Genomic DNA, 13,670 nt, shown 5'->3' with positions numbered 1-13,670 from the left:
CCAGGGCTCTTTACATGGACTGCTCTTGATAGCACTTTTATCGGTACAATGTTACCGTTGCTCACATAAGATCCTAGGGTTTTGTTTGTTTGTTTGTTTATTAACTGGAAACACATTTAAGATTGAGAAATGTTTGGGTGGACATCCTTATTCTCTTTCCCTTCAAATGAAAATTTCTTTTGTTCCTCAAAATGGTGAATCAATCTTTTCCCACTTTCTGATGGAATTGTAAGATGGTATTTATTTTCCTCTTAACAAAACAGGTAGCTATGATATAGCTTTTCTTTTTTTGTTGTTGTTTTATTTATTTTGAGAGAGAAAGAGAGTGGTCAGGGAGGGGCAGAGAGAGAGGGAGAGAGAGAATCTCAAGCAGGCTCTGTGCTATCAGCACTGAGCCTGACATAGGTCTCAATCCCACAAAACATGAGATCATTACCTGAGCCAAAATCAAGAGTCAGACACTCAGCCAACTGATCCACCCAGGTTCCCCTACAATGTAGCTTTTCTATTTATCACTCTTATCTTCAAATTCTATTAAACAAGGAAAACATAAATTAGCCTTCTCTTACACACAAAAATTGTATCACACATTCATATCTTACAAACTGTACATCTCTAAGGGAGACACAGGTGATGAATTAGCCTTACAGAAAATGAAAAAGATCCTAACACCTAATGTTAGCATATGTGTGTCATCCCAGTAACTTCAGATTATGTCTCCTTCCTACATAAGACAGTCCCATTTTCCTTTGCTTTTTGGAAGGTAGAATGATAGTTGACCCTTAAAATTATTAAAATGTTGTTCAAAAGAATGGCCTGAATTTGGCTTGCTGCATAGTGCACTTCATGGAATGAATAAATTACATTGTCCTGTGATTCAAAATTCTGTCTTGGCAAGACATTGTTTTCTGGACATTGGGCAATAGAAATGCTATCTGTTTGTTTGTTTGGTTGGTTGGTTGATTGGTTGGTTGGTTTGAGAACACCAGAGACATCTTTAACTATCTCTGGCTTTTCTCTTTACATAAGTGAGATGAGTTAATGACAAAGTAATGTAAAAAAAAATCAAAATGATGACAAAGCCAAGAGCATGAAATGACTAAGGCTTTGTTGCTTGTGGCTTGAGGGGGTGGGAGGCACCACCCTCTGAGGTGTCCGAGTGGGTCACCCAGCAGACTTGCCAAGGACTGGGAGGGAAAAAATAAGTTGGACAATTCTTCTCTAGGGACAAGGACCAGAGTTGCATTATTTGTAGTGATAAAAATATGGGTGGGAATTAGGGTATGTATTGGAAATGAAAAGAAAGAAAGGAATGAATTAGAGTGCAACAGAGGTAGAGAAGAAGATGTTTTAAATGTGATGAGTCTTTGGATTTAATTCTAATACTTCTTATCTTTATAAAGATCTAAGGTCCACTTTTCTATTAGATAGTCCTATAATATGCCCACATATTAATGGAAAACTGAAATGTTAGAATAATACCTACATGTTTCTTCTTTGACACAAAAGATAATCATATAAGCAAATTAAATCACAAGTCATCTCAATGGCTGATTTTGTCTTAACTTGAACTTTTTTTTGAGTGTTATGCTGAAAACTTGGGGGAAACTGGGGGAGATACAGGTTTCTAAGTCAGGTCACAGGCCAATTCAATTTTGGTTCTTTCCTTCAGCTTTATAAACTATGTGATGCTAAAATTATAGTCATTTCACAGATAAGAAAACTGACCCCAGTGTAGTGAAAGTCATACTGCTGCCACTCATTGGAGCAGAGTTTTGACTCTGGGTAATGCTAATAAAGAAACTAGGCTGATAGGCATTGCTGGAAGCATTATAATAGGCCCTTAGCCTTTCCAGGCCTCAGTCTTGCCCCCTCCAATCTTTTCTTCATGCTGTCTGTAGCGAACATGACTTTTCAGTAATGTGAATCTAAATGTTTATCTCCCCTGCTTAAAATCCTTGGATATTGTCATGGGTTAAATTGTGTGCTTCCCCCCTCCTCATATTCATATGTTGAAGTCCTAACCCTTAGGACCTCAGAATGTGATCTTATTTGGAAATAAGATCATTGCAGATGTAATTAGCTAAGATGAGGTCATTGGGGTGGGCCCCAATTCATTATGACTGATGTCCTTATAAAAAGGAGGAATTTGGACACAGAGATACATATAGTGAGATGCTGTGTAAATGTGAAAATGGTCATCTACAAGCCAAGGAGAGAGACTTGGAACAGATCCTTTCCTCACAGCCCTCAGAAGAACCTGACCCTATTAACACCCTGATTTCAGATTTCTAGCTTCCAGTACTGTGAGGCAGCACATTTCTGTTGTTTAAGCCACCTAGTTTGTGTACTTTGTTATAGTAGCCCTAGCAAACTAATATAGATACCTTTCGATTATTTTTACAATGATGTTCAACATCCTGTAAGTGGAAACAGGGGTGTAGAATATAAAACCAAAGAGAAAATGTAACCCAAGCTAAACTTAGTGAGACTTTTGGAATTGTCAATAGTCTTAGTAAAAACTTATTTGAGTAATGGCCATAATCTTACATGCCAGGCATTATTGTGGGTGCTTGGTATTTAGCTGTGAATTAAATTGGCACATTACCTGTTCTCAGGGAGCTTACACTGAGACAGGCAACACACATTACACAAATATTTAATTATGATTATAAGAATTAAGAGCTTCAGTGAGATTTTCTAAACAATGGAATACTAAGGGAACCAACTCTTTTCTTGGAGGAATCAGGAAAAGCATGAGAGGATTCTTTGAGGCAGTTGTGTTTAAGCTTCTATTTGAAGGATGAGTAGAAGTTAGTTAATGGAAAGACATACTGGGAGAAGTGGCTTTAAGGTCAAGGGAACAAGAGTTATTAAGATTCCAGTGTCAGAGGCAAAAAGAGAGATAAGATATCAAAACAGAAATGAGATAAGCATAGGTGGAACAGGAAAGAAAGCTAGGTAGAAAGTAGTATTGGAGGGGCGCCTGGGTGGTGCAGTCGGTTAAGCGTCCGACTTCAGCCAGGTCACGATCTCGCGGTCCATGAGTTCGAGCCCCGCGTCAGGCTCTGGGCTGATGGCTCAGAGCCTGGAGCCTGTTTTCGATTCTGCGTCTCCCTCTCTCTCTGCCCCTCCCCCGTTCATGCTCTGTCTCTCTCTGTCCTAAAAATAAATAAACGTTGGGGAAAAAAAATTAAAAAAAAAGTAGTATTGGATGGGACAGGTGAAGCAGACAAGAGCCAGATCCCATGGGCAGTGACACAATCAAAGTTGCATTGTTAAAAGCTCCCTCAAGCTGTATGGTGAAGAACAGATCTGAGGAAACCAGTTGGATGCTATATTAAGAGGTAAGGATGGACCAGGAATTGGACAGGAGTGGATGGATTTAAGGAATAAATTACTGGTCGGATCAAGTGGATAAAGTCCAATAATTAAATGAAGATTGCAGAGGCAGGAGATAGGCATGTGTCAAGGCTGACTGCTAGTTTCCCAGCTTGCCCAACTGAGTAGAAGGTGGTATTATTCACAGAGATAGAAAACAGTAGATGAGGAACATTTTTTTTCCTTCTAGGGGAAAAGAGGGATGGAAGATGAAGTCTGGTGCCTAATTTGAAGCAATTTTGAGATGTCAGATATCATGTAGGCCATCAACATCATTGGTCAGGAGGTCTGAGCTACCAGAGATACAAGTTTGTAAGTTGTTGTGATATAAATGGTAAGTGAAGCCATAGGGACAGATATACTTACTCAGCAAGAGAAAGATGAGAAGAGGAAAGGAAAGGGTCCTAACATTTTAAGTTTAGGTGGAAGAAGATAGACCAGAAAGAATTAAAAAGAGTGGCAGGAGAGAAAGGAGAACACTCAGAAAGATGTGTTGTCCTGGAGCTTCAAGAAGGAAGCAGTGGCTGATAGTCTTTACTGACTAACAAGTAGTATAATTTCTGAAATTAGTCTAAGCACTTTAGCCACACTGATACCTTGTTAAAGCTCTTACAGGGGCTTGAGTGGAGAAATGAACAGAGGTATAGCGGGTATTGATAGCCTGCCTATATCCCTTTGGTAGTCACTTCTATATTCCAAAGGTTGCTTTGCTTGAGGCCTTTCATTCTTTCATTCATTTATTCATTCATTCATCATTTTGGCTAAAGAGCACCCTTAGCCTAAGCACAGAGCAAGCCAAAATGACAGAGTTAAAGTCCCCAGAAACAGACATCAAACAATGACAGAAAAAAGTTTGATACCTAAATACCCTAGTCCTTTGCCTTTCTATTGAGATAACTCTATGCTATCTCTCAGAGACCAGGACTTACCTTAAGTTGCCCCCGTGGTGACTGGTTGGATAATATCCCCTCTATGAACTTTCTGCCCTTCCTCATACTTTTCTACTCCCCTATCAGTTTTTATAGGATCACACCCTTGAATCCCTGTCTGAGAGGCTGTTTCTGGGGGTATTCATACCGTATAGAAGGTGAGGAGTGGAGTAGTAAATGTACACTTAATTAGAATAGCCTAAGAGAGGGGTAGCAGGAGGAAAAAGAGTCAAAGATGGTTTATTATAATTGTGAAAGACTTCTGAGCTTGTGTGAATGTTGGTGGAAAGAATGTGTGAGAGAGGGAAGGGAGAGAGCTTATAGGAATCCATGACAAATACTTTTTTTTCTGATGCTGTTGGCTAAAATATGAAAGAAGAAAGACAAGAAGAAAAGGAAAGGAAAGGTTTGCATTACAAAATGTAGGAGACCTCTTTGTACTGTTTGTAGGTGTGACTAAGGCATAGAAGTTTCCTCTTCAAAAGAATAAAACAAACTCATGTACTTGGACTTTTGTGGGTTTAGGAATTTCCAGCATCTCTAAAATCCACTTAACTACTCCATGACATATTTTTCCCTCCAGATGTGAACGCTAAAGAGTTGTCAGTTGAACACTCTTGCATTATTTTCTCAGCAATTATTTTAAGGAATGCATTTGAATAAAATGCACTTTTGGCATCATTTTTAATATTGGATGATGATTTATGCTATTCTTACAAGGACAAGATGGCTCTGGGCATGAGTCATGACTGTATGCTGGGAAGATTCCGATGGGAACCTTGCTATTGCTGGTTGATCCGTACCTTACATGGACTTGAAGCCGTGCATGGGTTTTATTAACATGTGCATTTTGCTTGTTAAGGCTTGAGCTTCAGCTTTTTCTTTCCAATTCAAGCCCTGTTTGTATTTCACACGCACCTGATTCAGAGTATGTGCTTGGGACTCAGAGTGGCTTGGGAATAGTAATTTGGAAAATCTCTGATAATCTGTCAGCTAAAATGGGATGATATGTTCCCAGCTGCAGCTGGGAAATGGGCTATTTCTCTCCAGAGGAGTATATTCAGATGGCAGACAAAGTTCTAATTCTTTCAGCATCTCTTATCTGCATGAGGCAGGTTTGATGCAAATCAAAACTGTCCATAGGCCAAGAAAGATACAATCCATAGCATAAATCTTGGCTTTTCTCAATTGTAGAAGGATTTGCTTTACATATAGCCTTCAGATGTAGTTTTTGTAGTGAAAATTCCCTGCGCCAGAGCAGATGTTCTTTGGAAATAATACCAGAGTTTTTCAGAAGCCAAGGTGAGTGAACTGTAAGACTGATTCTTAAAGTTTTCCAGGTTACAACCATTTCTGTCATTGTCTTTGGCACTGGTTCTCCAAGTGTGTTCTCTAGCCTTGCTTCTCAGACTCTGATGTACATACAGATCTGCTGAGGATTTTGTTAAGCTTCAGACTCTGTTTCAGTAGTGCTGGGATAGGGGATTGAGATTCTGCATTTCTGACAAGCTCCTGGGGGATGCTGATGTGGATCCTTGTGGATTCCTGAATCCTATTTTGAGTATCTTTGGGATACAGAAACTTGGTCTTAGAAGATTCTGGCCAACACAGAGTCTCTGGTCCAGTAAGTTCAAGAAAAAGATATTTGCATTTTTACCTTCCTCTTCAAAACTCTGCCAATTAATAAATTAAAGACTGAGAAAATCTGTTCTGAGGAAGTCAGATAGACTATAGAACCATATTTTAGTATGCTATCTCTTAACAACCTAGGGAATTTGATTTTTGTGAAAGGAAAAGATGGTCTGAGGTGTGGTCCCCATTCAAATATTTGTTCAGGCACTTGAGCAGATTAAAAGGGAGTATTAGACCCTCTTTGTTTGACCTTCTTTTTGGTGACCCTGATAATCCTTCTCAGGTGAATGTTACTGCTTCTCCAGCTGAGTGAGGCTGTATGTCTGGCTCTCAGGGTCTCCAGTAGAATAATAAACTTTCCACGTAGAGTCTTGGTATTCAAAATATATGGTTCTGGTTCTCCCTTCACTCAGCTCTAAATTGTTAGGGGTTTAGCTGCACCATGCTGTTGCAAAAAGGCCAGCTGAGAAAAGCAAGATACAGAAAAGCTGGACTAGGGAAATTTAATTCCATCCCTCCAACCATTTTAAATTGTTTTCAACTTTTAGTGTGTTTATGTATCAATTCTCTAATAAGTTCCTATGAAGATTCCTGGGCCTCTGCTCCAGAGGTGATCATCCTTTGGGGCATGAATGAATACACACACACACACACACACACACACACACACACACACACACACACAATGTTTATTATTTTGAGAGAGAGAGAGAGCGAGCCCAAGAGGGGGAGGGGCAGAGGAGAGGGAGAGAGAGAATCCCAAGTAGGCTCCATACTCAGTGTGGAGTACTAGTTCCACATACACAGGGCTCAATCTTACAACCATGAGACCATGAAATCAAGAGTTGGACACTTAACTGACTGAGCCACCCAGGCAACCCTAAATTTTCATCTTAATAAGCATTCCCAGGGTTTTCTGATGCAAGTGCTCTGAGGACCACATTTTGAGATTAACTTGCTTCCTTAAGAGTTAGACCACAGGCAGCTTGGCCAAAAACAAGCTTCCCTGTTTTGGTTCTGGGAATATGCACCTTTATGAATCATGTTTTAATATTCTGCCCTGGATTTTTAGGGACATATATATATATATGTTGGTATTTTCTCTAAAACTGTTATTATGATACTGTCATTATGTCAGAATATCAGAAAATTCTGCAAAAGGACTCCACTAGCAGAGGAGTATAGCCTTGGGGTGTAGGCTATCTAGAAGAGAACATTTCTAGACATGTTTTTATTATGAAGGCAAGTGAAAATTTTGCTCCTGTTTGATAAGACATGTTTATACTAATATAAACATAGGTGAATTTCACCCCAAATTGTTAAGTCATTTACCCCAATTGCTCTTAGTCCTCTGTGGCTTTAGGTACACCCTTGGCATATCAACACATTCCTAGGGGCATGTACTCCAAAGCTTGAGAATTGTAGCATTATATCTTTATTAGGGTTCTAGAAAGAACGAAAGGGTGGGGGGAAGGGAGGAAGGAAGGAGTCAAAAGGTACAAATTTCCAGTTATAAGATCAGTAAGTTCTGTGGATGTAATGTATAGCATGTTAACTATAGTTAACAGCACTTTATTTTTAAGTTGCTAAGAGAGATCTTAGAAGTTCTCATCACAGGAAAAAAAAAAAATAGAACTATGTGAGGTGACAGATGTTAACTAAATTTGGTGTGGTAATCATTTTGCAGTATGCACATATCAAGCCATTATGTTGTACACCTAAAACTAATACAATGTTATATGTCAATTATATCTCATTAAAGAAGAATAAATCCTCTTTATAATTTGTTCCCAGAAATAAAAGTTGTTTTACACTGATATTTTATATTGCGATGTTTTATAATGAGAATTACATCATTTCTTTTTTTTAAATTTCAGCTTGACTGGTAGGAAGTTCAGGAAAAAAATGATTAATTATGATGTTTTTAAAATTTTTTATTGACTTATTTTTAAATTCCAGTATAATTAACATACAATGTTATATTAGTTTTGGGTGTTTAATGTAGTGATTCAGCATTCTATACATTACTCAGTGCTCCTAATAATAAGTGTACTCTTAATCCCCTTCATCTACTTCACCCCCCATCTACCTCCCCTCTGGTAACCATCAGTTTGTTCTCTATAGTTAAGAGTCTGTTTTTTGATTTGTCTCTTTTTTTTTCTTTGTTCACTTGTTTTGTTTCTTAAATTCTGCATGAGTGAAATCATATGGTATTCCTCTTTTTCTGACTTATTTCACTGAGCATTATACTCTCTATAGCTCCATCCATGTTGTTGCAAATGGCAAGATTTCATTCTTTTTTATAGCTGAGTAATATTCAATATCACACACACACACACCCCATCTTCTTTATCCATTTGTCTATTGATGGGACACTTGGGCTGCTTCTGCAATTTGGCTCTTGTAAATAATGCTGTAATAAACATAGGGGTGCATATATCTTTTCAAATTAGTGTTTCCTATTCTTTGGGTAAATACCCAGTAGTTCATATGGTAATTCGGTTTTTAATTTTTGAGGAACCCCCATACTGTTTTCCACAGTGGCTGCACAAGTTTGCATTCTGACCAACAGTGCATGAGGGTTCCTTTTTTCCTACATCCTTGCCAACATTTGTTGTTTCTTGTGTTTTTGATTTTAGCCATTCTGACAGGTGTGAGGCCATATCCCATTGTGGTTTTGATTTGCATTTCCCGGATTACTGATGCTTAGCATCTTTTCATGTATCTGTTGGCTATTTGTATGTCATCTGTGGAGAAAGGCCTGTTAATGTCTTCTGCCCATTTTTAAATTGGATTATTTGAGGTTTTTTGGTGTTAAGTTACATCAGTATTTTATATATTTGGATACTAACCCTTTATCACATATATCATTTGCAAATATCTTCTCTTACTCAGTAGGTTTGTCTTTTTGTTGATTGTTTCGTTTGCTGCATAGAAGATTTTTACTTTGATGTAGACCCAGTAGTTTATTTTTGCTTTTGTTTCCCTTGTTTCAGGAGACATATACAAAAATATGTTGCTACAGCCACTTTCAGAGAAATTACTGCCTGTGCTCTCTTCTCGGATTTTTATGGTTTTAGGTCTCACACTTAGGTCTTTAATCCATTTTGAGTTTATGTGTATGGTATAAGAAAGTGATTCAGTTTCATTCTTTTGCATGTAACTTTACAGTTTTCCCAGCACCATTTGTTGAACAGACTGCCTTTTTTCCCTTGCATAGTCTTTCCTCCTTTATCATAGATTAATTGACCACATAATCCTGGGTTTATTTTGGGGATCTTCATTCTGTTCTGTTGATCCATGTGTCTGTTTTTGTGCCAGTACCATACTGTTTTAATCACCACAGCTTTATAGTATATCTTGAAATCTGGGATTATGATACCTCCAGTTTTGTTGTTCTTTTATAAAATTACTTTGCCAATTGGAGATCCTTTGTTGTTCCATACAAATTTTTGGATTATTTAATCTAGTTCTGTGAAAAAAGTCTGTTGGCATTTTTATAAGGATTGCATTAAGTCTATAGATTGCTTTGAGTAGTACAGATATTTTAACAATATTTCTTCTCTGAACCCATGAGTATGGAATATATTTTCATTTATTTGTATCATCTTCAATTTATTTCATTGATGTTTTATAGTTTTAACAGTACAGGTCTTTCAACTCTTTGGTTACGTTTATTCCTTGGTATTTTATCATTTTTGGTATAATTGTAAATGGGATTAATTTCTCTCTCTGCTGCTTCATTATTAGTGTATAGAAATGCAACTGATTCCTGTATATTTGATTTGTATCTTGTGACTATACTGAGTTCATTTATTATTTCTAGTATTTTGTAATTTTTTTGGTGGAATCTTTTGGGTTTTCTATATATAGTATTATGTCATCTGCAAATAGTGGAAGTTTTACTTCTTCCTTACTCGTTTGGATGCCTTTTATCTCTTTATGTTGTTTAGTTTCTGTGGCGAGGACTTCTAGTACTATGTTGAATAAGTGGTGAGAGTGGATATCCTTGTCTTGTTCCAGACCTTAGGGGAAAGCTCTCAGTTTTTTCCCACTGCGTATGATGTTTGTTGTGGGTTTTTCATATAAAGCCTTTGTTACATTGGGGTATATTCCTTCTAGACCTACTTTGCAGAGGTTTTTCATCATGAATGGATGTTTGTCAAATACTTTTTCTGGATCTCTTGAAATGATCATATGGTTTTTATTCTTTCTCCTGTTGATGTGATGTATCATGTGGATTGATTTGCAAATATTAAACCATCCCTTGCATCCTGGGAATAAATCCCACTCAATCGTGTTAAATGATATTTATTTATTTATTTATTTATTTATTTATTTATTTATTTATTTGTTTGTTTGTTTGTTTTGAGAGAGTGAGAGAGATAGGGAGCAGGGGAGGGGGAGAGAGACAGACAGAGACAGAGAGAAAGAGAGAGAGAGAGAGAGAAAGAGAGAGAGAGAAAATCCCAAGCAGGCTCCGTGCTGTCAGTGCAGAGCCCTATGGGGGCCTGAACCCACAAACTGTGAGATCATGACCTGAGCAGAAACGAAGAGTCAAGATGTTTAACCAGCTGAGCCACCCAGGCGCCCCTTGAATAATCTTTTTTTAATGTATTGTTGAATCTGTCTTGCTAGTATTTTGTTGAGGATTTTTGCATCTATGTTCATCAGAGATATTGGCATATAGTTCTCTTTTTTAGTGGTGTCTGTATCTGGTTTTGGTATCAGGATAATGCTGGCTTTATAGAATTAATTTGGAAACTTGTCTTCTATTTTTTTTGGAATAATTTGAGAAGAGTAGGTATTAACTCTTCTTTAAATGTTTGGTAGAATTCGCCTGGAATGCCATTTGGTCCTAGACTTTAATTTGGAGTTTTTTGATTACTAATTCAGTTTCATTGCTGGCAATCAAGCTGTTCAAATTTTCTATTTCTTCGGGATTCAATTTTGGGAGGTTATATGTTTCTAGGAATTTATTTCTTCTAGGTTGCCCAATTTGTTGGCATATAAATTTTCATAATATTGTTACAATTGTATTTATTCAGTGTTTGTTATTATTTCTCCTCTTTCATTTCTGATTTTAATTTCAGTGCTCCACCTCTATTTACAGTGATTTTTATCAGTCTAATTGTTTAGTACATTTGCTAAAAATTTCCACCTTTTGTATGGACATTTAATTTCAACTTTCATGTTAATTATCTTACTACATGTTATTTAAAAAATAAGGCACCCAGTATTTTTAAGCTCATAGAACATTTACTTGTGAGTTTTTATTTTGACTTAAATTCTCTAAACCATCAATATTTCTTACCATTTTTTTTTTCAATCAGAAATACTCTTCAAGTTTATTGTGGTACATTCTGGCTCTTCTTGAGGGCTTAGCAGCAAAAATTCCCAATGGTTCTGTCATTAGGGCAACTACAAGGCAAAGTGACTGACCAAGATCTGGTACTCAAGAGAGAACAAAGTTTACTCTGAGTGATATCTTCAGAAGACTTCGCGGGTGGTTCTCCCCTCTTTGTATGAAGTTGCAGAAACCATACTGCAGCATTCCCCTATATAAAACACTTCTGTATACCATCTCTTATCCAACCCTCCCCCATAATACTGCAAGCCTTGTGTATCATCTTTATCTGAAAGACAGGATTGACACCCAGTAGACATTGAAGGGTCTATCCGGTGTCAATCAGGCAAGAAACAGAACCTACACTGCAACTTGGTCTTCAGATACCAAATCCACAAATGTTCCTCATAGACCTTAGCTGCCAATTTTCACCCACTTGAAGCCATACTGTAGGTGTGAATAGCCACATTTGTCAAACCCTCTTGGTTCTGCCATCTGTTCAAATGGAAAAGTACTTGGCTGGATGAAACTAAGAGGTATGTATAAGAAAACAAAGTAAAAACATGTTAGTTTTAACAAATCAACATTCTAGAGTTTGACAAAGTGCTGATTGAATGCTTCTCTTTGATTCTAATATATTTGGGTTGGTTTTGAAATGAGATATAGGGATGACTTTAGCACAAAGGAATTTAAAAAAAAAAATCCCAACTCATTGGCTAAATAAAGCATCTTATTTTGATAGGAATGAAGTCCACATGAATATTGCACACAGATAAGTTTTTCATCAACAAACCACATTCTCCCCATGCCTAAGTGACGTCCTGGACTGTGAATTAAATGACATCCACAGAATATCATGGCAACCAGTTAACATTGGAAAACAAAACTGAGCAAAACAAGTAACAACAACAGTTAACCTGTTGTTTGTTCAATGTTGCATCAAACATCTATTCTGATTTTTAAACCCTTAACTGCCCCCTTCCTTTGGTAAAGTAGACATCCAGTTGTGGATCATTGGGTGCTGCATTGACCCTTTCAGATTGATATTTTTAAAGTTAATGTTGAAGCTATATAAGTTAAATTTCTCCCTTTTTCTTTCTTGCACACACACAAACACAGCCACACTCAAGATTAAACAAATATGTTTGCAGTGGGTCATGATGAGCACTTAATAAAAAAAAATATTTTTTAAGCTTTATTTATTTATTTTGCGAAAGAGAGAGGGAGAGCATGAGCAGGAAAGAGGGAGCAAGAGAATCCCAAGCAAAGTCTGTGCTGCCAGTGAGCAGGGCTTGAACATGAGCTGTGAGATCATGACCTGAGCTGAAATCAAGAGTTAGAAGCTTAACTGAGTCACCCAGGTGCCTCCAATAAATAATTCTTTTAAAAAGATGGATGAGATTACCCTGTATCTCAGTGTTTTGCACCACAGGCATCCAGGGGGATCCACATTGATTACTGGCCATTATATGGCCAGTAGGAGGCTTTTATATAAGTGACAAAACCCCAACACAAAGCCATTGTGGGGATATTGTTAGTGGACTGTAAATTGCTAGAGACCAGGACATGTCTTACACTTGCTGTTTATCCTCCATTCTATCTAGCACAGTGTAGAGCATTTAGAAGATGCCCACCAAAGACTTCCTAATTGGCAGAGTGAAAAAAACAATGTCTGCTTCTCGCATTGTCTGACTGTAGGGTAGGGAAAGGGATAAAAGCTGTGTGGGAGATAATTATGGACTGAATAGAAGCCAGGAGAAGAGAATAAATATTCTCTCTTTAAAAATTTCAGCTTGGTTGGTAGGAAGTTCAGAGAAAAATTAAATGCTTAATTATATATCCTTAAGATATTTATGTATCCAAAAGTTCTACATATTCAATATTTAACTTAGAAACAAGCATTCTATAATATAAGGAGCTTTATTAAATGTAATATTCCAGCCCAGTGACAATAAAGCATATAACACAGAGACGATTGTCCTTTAGAGGGAACTTCCTCTCTCTCCCTAACGGAAGTAAAAACTTTGACCTATGAAAATGGTGAAACAAACGTCTGCTCACAACCATGTGCCAGTAAGAAGGCCCACAATGTCAACACAGGAAGTTCAGTATTTACTTTGCATTACAAGAGTATTGGAGCCATAAAGATTTTTTTAAATTTTGATTATTAAAGATTCATGCAATGTTTACATACAAGATACCAGTCTGTATGACACTATATACTGGCAGCAAGCCAGCCTGTACACATACAGCCCCTATTGTGTACAGCAGACAGCATCCATTGGGCTTTGGCTTTTATAAATTAAATTAACAAACATTTAATGGGAACCAGCTTTAACAGATAGCTTGGCTAGATTTAAGAGGAAGTTTTATGTTGTTGT

At 37.3% G+C, this 13,670-nt stretch overlaps 2 long non-coding RNA genes across 3 annotated transcripts in view; one reads left to right on the top strand and one right to left on the bottom strand.

Annotated features, from left to right (window-relative positions):
• LOC147582627 (uncharacterized) overlaps positions 1–13,670 on the top strand; it is an 81,963-nt gene that overhangs the window by 25,388 nt on the left and 42,905 nt on the right. For both annotated transcript variants that reach the window (XR_015249363.1, XR_015249362.1), the window contains exon 2: positions 3,572–3,715. This is a non-coding gene — a long non-coding RNA (uncharacterized LOC147582627). The remainder of the gene's footprint in view (positions 1–3,571; positions 3,716–13,670) is intronic.
• Positions 1–13,670, bottom strand: part of LOC147582628 (uncharacterized) — a 59,144-nt gene that overhangs the window by 10,485 nt on the left and 34,989 nt on the right. The window lies entirely within an intron of this gene.

Source organism: Puma concolor, chromosome A3, assembly GCF_028749965.1.
Source record: "Puma concolor isolate L17-30 chromosome A3, mPumCon1.1.hap2, whole genome shotgun sequence".
Classification (NCBI taxonomy): Eukaryota; Metazoa; Chordata; class Mammalia; order Carnivora; family Felidae; genus Puma; species Puma concolor.
The sequence above is the reverse complement of the archived record's forward strand: the minus strand, read 5'-3'. Positions and strand labels throughout refer to the sequence as shown.